At 37.9% G+C, this 5,960-nt stretch overlaps 1 non-coding gene across 1 annotated transcript; it reads right to left on the bottom strand.

The window, feature by feature from the left end:
- Positions 1-5,380: 5,380 nt before the first annotated feature.
- Positions 5,381-5,486, bottom strand: LOC118710132. Its single transcript, XR_004985314.1, has one exon. It is a non-coding gene; the product is annotated as a U6 spliceosomal RNA (small nuclear RNA).
- Positions 5,487-5,960: the final 474 nt, after the last annotated feature.

The following is a 5,960-nucleotide window of genomic DNA, read 5'->3' as shown; positions in this document are numbered from 1 at the left end:
CTCCATTCCTGTGTTCTGCTTCCATACTATCCATAAAACCCTCTAGTAACTTGGCCTCCCATATGTTGCTTCTCGTCATAAAATAATAAGCAGGCACTCAGTCTCCATAAACTTGATTAAGGCCGATTTGCCTCGAAGGGGTGACAGATATACTTTCGATGGACTCAGTAAAATTGGGTTTCTTAACCTGCAAGCCTGACACCAGACCATGGGGCCCATAAATTCATCAAGGTAAATGTAGCCTTGTGGGAATTTTCTGTGCAGCCAGCCTTAACATCTGAAACATCTCTTTGCACAGTAATTTTAATCTGCATCTTGCTGTTTTTTACTTGACTAGAGGAAAGGGCACTCACTACTTGGCACCATTGGCCTTTCTCTGGGCTTGTAGCAGTGACTGAGTCCTAATCTGGACTCTTTAACAGGGGAGAGAGGGGAAGGGGCAAAGTCTCTTTTTTGTGCAAGTGTCTCCTGCTCTTTCTCTTTTAGGTGAGGTTTTCCTGAGCTGCCAAATCCCCATTAAGAGTGGTGAGGGGGACGGACAAACTAACTCTCAACCCATGATTCATCTAGAATTCTCTACAACTCCCAAAAATCAATTCACAGTCATGTAAGTTTCTGATACCTGTTCTTGAAATTCAGAAATAATTTTTTAAATTTCTTAGACTAATTTTCCTATGACAAAGTTAATAGCTCACATATCAGGAAAGTAGAATGGCTTTAATGGATGAATCACAGTCAACATTATAAAAAATGATTCTGCTACTTCTTGTTTGCAGAATAATTCTTTGCACCTCTATTGCTGCCACCAAGAAAAAAAATCTGGTGCAGTGAGTATAGACTCAGCATATTCAAATAGCAGCTCTCTCACACACACAAAAAAAATTAAGAATTTAAGAACTACTATGCTGTTTTGGAAGAAAATTAAAGTGAGATTGATAGCAATGTGTCTCTTTAATTTCACAAGGGATTTTTGGGAGGAGTTTTACCATCACATATGCTGTATTAATTTCTTATCCATGTAGAGAAGAAATCTTAAATTATCAATATTACTTTGCCTTACCGAATTCAAAAATTAGATTCCACAACCCTGCATAAAAGCAAAAAAGAATGATTGCCTTATTAAATAAGTGGTGAGGAAATGTGTGAAGAATAAGGGTACCTCAATGCCAGCTAATCTCTGGGGACTGAAATACAGAAATATCAGTGATTCTGAAGCATTTACTCTATCAACACTTGGACCTAGGTCTCTATGAATAGGTAACATGGTTGAGAAACAATTGTCCTCTCGTACAGTATAACATTACCAGGCATTACCAATAATCTCTAGGGGTACTAGAGGATACTAAATTTATTACATCAAAGTTAATTTTAAATACACTTGAAGTTTAAAAAATATTCTATATAATAAAACCCCAATATGCAAATGGACCAAACAGCAGAACAATCAGTTGCTATGATGCCCACTGAGGATCAAAGGCAAACGCTCAATGCAGGATCTGCCCCCTGGTGGTCAGTGCGCCACTCAGCCAGAAGCTGGGCTCATGCAGCTGCAGTGGCAGGAGCCTCTCTTGCTTTCGCTGCAGGCCTGCGGTAAGGCGCGAGGGTCTTGGACTGCAAGAGGGTGCAGGCCAGGCTGAGGGACCTTCCCCCCACCCCAGTGCATGAAGTTTTGTGCACCGGGCCTCTAGTATAAGGTATAAATAGAGAAAGGTATAAGCGCCTCCTGCCACCAGAGTACAGATCATCATAGATAGGCAGCACATGCTTTGATTTGCAGGGTTGGCTATATCTTATGCCATGTTTGTTTATATGTTATTTCATGTCAACATAAAAATAAATATGAAAAATAAATAATAATTTTTAGAGTAAAGAATATACATTCAAGTATACTTAAACTATCTTTGAGTAGCACCTGTGACAAGGTAGAGTGTGCATTTGCAAAATCAAGCCAAGTGCGAGAGTTTCTAATGATCATAGGGTTTCAAGGTGAAGGGCAGGCACATATAGTGAGGCATGAAGCAACTTTTGAGATGTAAGTAATTTGGATTTCTCCAATAGTTAAAATAGCCATGTTAAGATCAGATCTTCATTGACGCTAGTCTCTAAAGAGATCTGATTCAGTCATGGGATATGGCAGCTGGTGTTCCAGGGTCTTGGAAGGATTGTCAATCAGTGTACATGTTTGGGAGGAACCACACAATAGGATTCCTGCCTGTATCTTTGTAAGTATAAGTGAGGGAATTCAGTGACTAGAGAGAGGATTAAGGTCAAAGTCAAGTTCACTGGAGTTTGGGATAAGGTCCCCTAAGAATTTAGGCAGAAAACCTTGTCAGATGGACTTCAACAAAGAGCAAATGTTACCTGATGGCTAACAGGCACTGGGAAGGCAGATGACCTGGGCTGACCCTAGCCAGCCTCCTTGTATTTATCAGCAATGGGAGAAGTTTCAGATATACCAGCTGGTAGATCAAAACCTTCTGATTTCTGACCCACTTTGGTCAAGATCAATTGGATGACTAAATGGGTTAAACTAGCACATGGGCCGGAGAAGTCAAGAATAAATATTGATATTACAGATTTTTTGTTCTGATCAAGAAATCAAATATCAAAGTGAAAACATCTGACACCAAAGAAAGTACATATGTTAAAACAAGTGAACACAAAGTTGATGTGCTTCTTTGAGCTCTAGTCTTATCTCTGCAGAATTTGTCTTCACAAGGGCAGACTGGGCATCATGTTCTGAAGTGTTCAAGGTCTATACAAAACAAAGAAAATGACCTAAGTCTCTGTACTTAATGCTTTTACTGTAACAGAGCTCAACAAATATGGGCTTTCTGTGAAACATTTTCCTCCAAATAGGAAAACCCAGCTTGATACTAACCTCAATCAATTGCCCTGGCTCTGAATAAAACTGTTGGTAGGCAACCTATATACTGTCTGTTATCATCCTAACCTGTGAAACTCAAACCTATTTCTAACCCACAAGTCCTAAAGCATCTAGTGTCCTTGACAATTTTTTGAATTTCTTTCCTTTTCTTCTTTCTTTTGTGGGAGAGGGGAAAAGCTGTTGTATATGGTCTCTACTGGCTCTGCGCTGTATTTCATTGAAGCAGTTCAGTCTGAATGATCTTGCCATAATTTGCATTGTCTTTCTTTCTGCCCTTATGCATATGTTGTTCTTGTTTGTCTCTCCAAAATAGAGCAAACACAGCCTGTAAAATGCAGCACAATTTTAATGATGTTTTATAGCAGCAGGAGTGATTAATTACTTTATTATACATCGCTGTGCTAAATAGTTGAAGATAGAATATTAACTCTCATCTTAGAAGTCTTCATGCATTTTGTTACTGAGAATTTCTCCCTGGCCAGTCTCTCCAGCTCCCAACCTTTCACCATGTTCCTCAACCCCCTATCTCTCTTCTCCCTGATTTTCTTCACTCCTCTCTTGCATCTCCAAATTTCTGTTAACTTTTATTCAGAGTAAATTAGCTTTTCTGTGTTTTACTGGTTCATCCTAGACTAGTACTTTCCAAGTTGTGATTGTGACCTTTTGTGGGTTGAGAACTCCATTGCATAAGTTGAAGCAAGCATTTTAAGAAAATGAGATAGAACCAGATGGAAAATATCCAAAGGCATTGTACATGATAAAGTGGAATTTTGTTGTGGATTCCATCATGTTAGGAAACATGTTTCACTTCACTGCTGGACCTTCTTCCCATACACAAGTGTTCTATCGAGGTGTTTTCCTCAACAAATGACATTTCTCTACTATGTAGGTTCTCAAAAATCCAGTCTACTACTCATGGGAAATTGTGCTCCACCATTGCTGCTACTGAAAAGGACATGGCACCAGAAGCTTTGAAAGCTGTTCCCAATGAATCATTTCCAAAAGCCTTGCATAGCAGATGCAAAGCCTCCTGATGACACCTTGGTGTGAAGCAACTTTTATTTACATGTATGTTGAGCTTCATTAAGGAAAAATTCCAGACTGATTCATCAATATTTATGCTACTTCTCTGTTACTAAGTTACAATTTTAAGAGGGAGTGAGGAGTGTGGTCAAGGAAACGTAGGGAAATTATCAACTTTCCAAATTCAAGGATTTCTCATCCAGGAGAAATTGGTGTTTTAACCAAGCTGCACTTGCTATGCTATGGTGCTGAGAGGAAGTGGGTGTGTGGTTGCATTGGGGTGGCAATGTGGGTGATGGTCAATTATGGTAAAGAACTCCAGTTTGATAAGCAACAAAAACTAAGAGGTTTATTTTTTTTCCCTTTTTTGATTTTAGACCAAGAACTTCCATTTAAAATGACATTTGGGGGATGACAGTTTTGTCTGTAATTAATTTTACTATTTCATTATTCCTAAAATTAAAAAAAAATATGTATTTCCCAATAAAACTGTAACTTTCCTTCAGCAAATTCACACTAAAAAAAGTCAGAAAAACTCATAAAATACACATAGGTGTCATGATTAAAAAGTTTTAACTTTTGACAATAAAAAAAAAAATCTGATGTTCCTTGCTGAGTAAGATTACCTGCTTCATTGGCCCAGACACTGCAAAGCAAAGAAGCAGACACTTGGACTTATGATGCTTTAAAATGTTTATATGTCCCAATTTAGTGTCTGATACCAGAGAGATCCAGTTCTCTGTACCTCTCACCAGCTTGGGGGAGGGGGTACTTTGTTGTAGCAATAGTAAGTTACTACAGGTGGCACTCTCTTGGAAGATTATTTCTAAACTATAAGGTACTTAGATCTTCTGTAAGGCATACTTATATACTGATAACAGTACTGCATGCATATTAAAATCCATGATGCTAATGCAAGCTAAGAAAATAAGAACTTTGACCAAAATGGATAATAAAGCTTCTGAACTTGTCCCATTCATTACATGTCTGTAGTTAATTTCAGTTCACTAACCAAAAATCTTTATGAAAGTTTGATTACAGTTACTGCCTATAACCAACTCCATTAATAATAAATCCTATTTTAATACATAACAATAGAGGTCTCTATGTTAAACAGATGATATGGAATTTCCAGTGCCAGCATCAGCGACAAAACTATTTTTTAATTCTGGGCATGTAAGGCAGCATTTATTCCTTTTTATTTTTCGTGAAAGAGTTTATATGTCATCTTTCCCCCTTTGGGGAAATGACTGTTGTTACTGGAGCACACTTTGTCATTTTGAGGCCTAAGGAGTAAATTGTGCATTATCTTCACTCCACTGAATTTTAACCAGTCATTGAGAAGTATTGGTTTCCATCCTGATTAAAAGGTAAAAGCGCATGCTTATCAAATGGAATTCTCATAAGTTGCTGGGGGTTGGTACAACCACTTTGGAAACAGTTTGCTAATTTCTTTCTTTGTTATTATTTTTTTTAATGAAATGCTTCATGAATTTGTGTGCCATCCTTTCACAAGGCCATGCTAATCTGCTCTGTATCATTCTAATTTTAGGACATGTGTTGCCGAAGCAAGCACAGTTTGCTAGCTTCTTATGAAGGTAAATAAACATCTAATGGATCACCTATCAATTCTATTCCTAGATATTCTAAGAGAAATGAAAAAAAATGTATATATAGAAAAATATTTTAACAAAAACATTGTTTTCTGCTTTTTTCTTTTTTAAGTCAGGGGGACTGAACAAGCCACATGTTGTGTTAAGGGTGCTTAAATCTATCTTTTCTGTCTCATGCCAAGCTTGTGTGAGAACCAGGACATAGAATGTTAGATCTTCAAATAGGGGTCAAGTGGGGAACTGAGGAAGAAAAGAGCTCCAGAGTTTGGGTGCCAGGCCTGGCAATATTCTTAGCACTGGTGTATAAAAGAGCATATAGAGTTTTTTCCCACACTCTAATGGTACTGCTGGGGCTATACTGGACATGGCACACAAAAAGGTAGTTTATGTTCTATTATTTAGTCAGTTTTTCCTTATCTTGCTGTGTGCTCCTTTGT

The sequence above is a fragment of the Pipistrellus kuhlii genome, unplaced genomic scaffold (genome assembly GCF_014108245.1).
Source record: "Pipistrellus kuhlii isolate mPipKuh1 unplaced genomic scaffold, mPipKuh1.p scaffold_m20_p_1, whole genome shotgun sequence".
NCBI classification, from domain to species: Eukaryota; Metazoa; Chordata; class Mammalia; order Chiroptera; family Vespertilionidae; genus Pipistrellus; species Pipistrellus kuhlii.
Note: the sequence above shows the minus strand (reverse complement) of the source record. Positions and strands in the feature narration are given on the sequence as shown.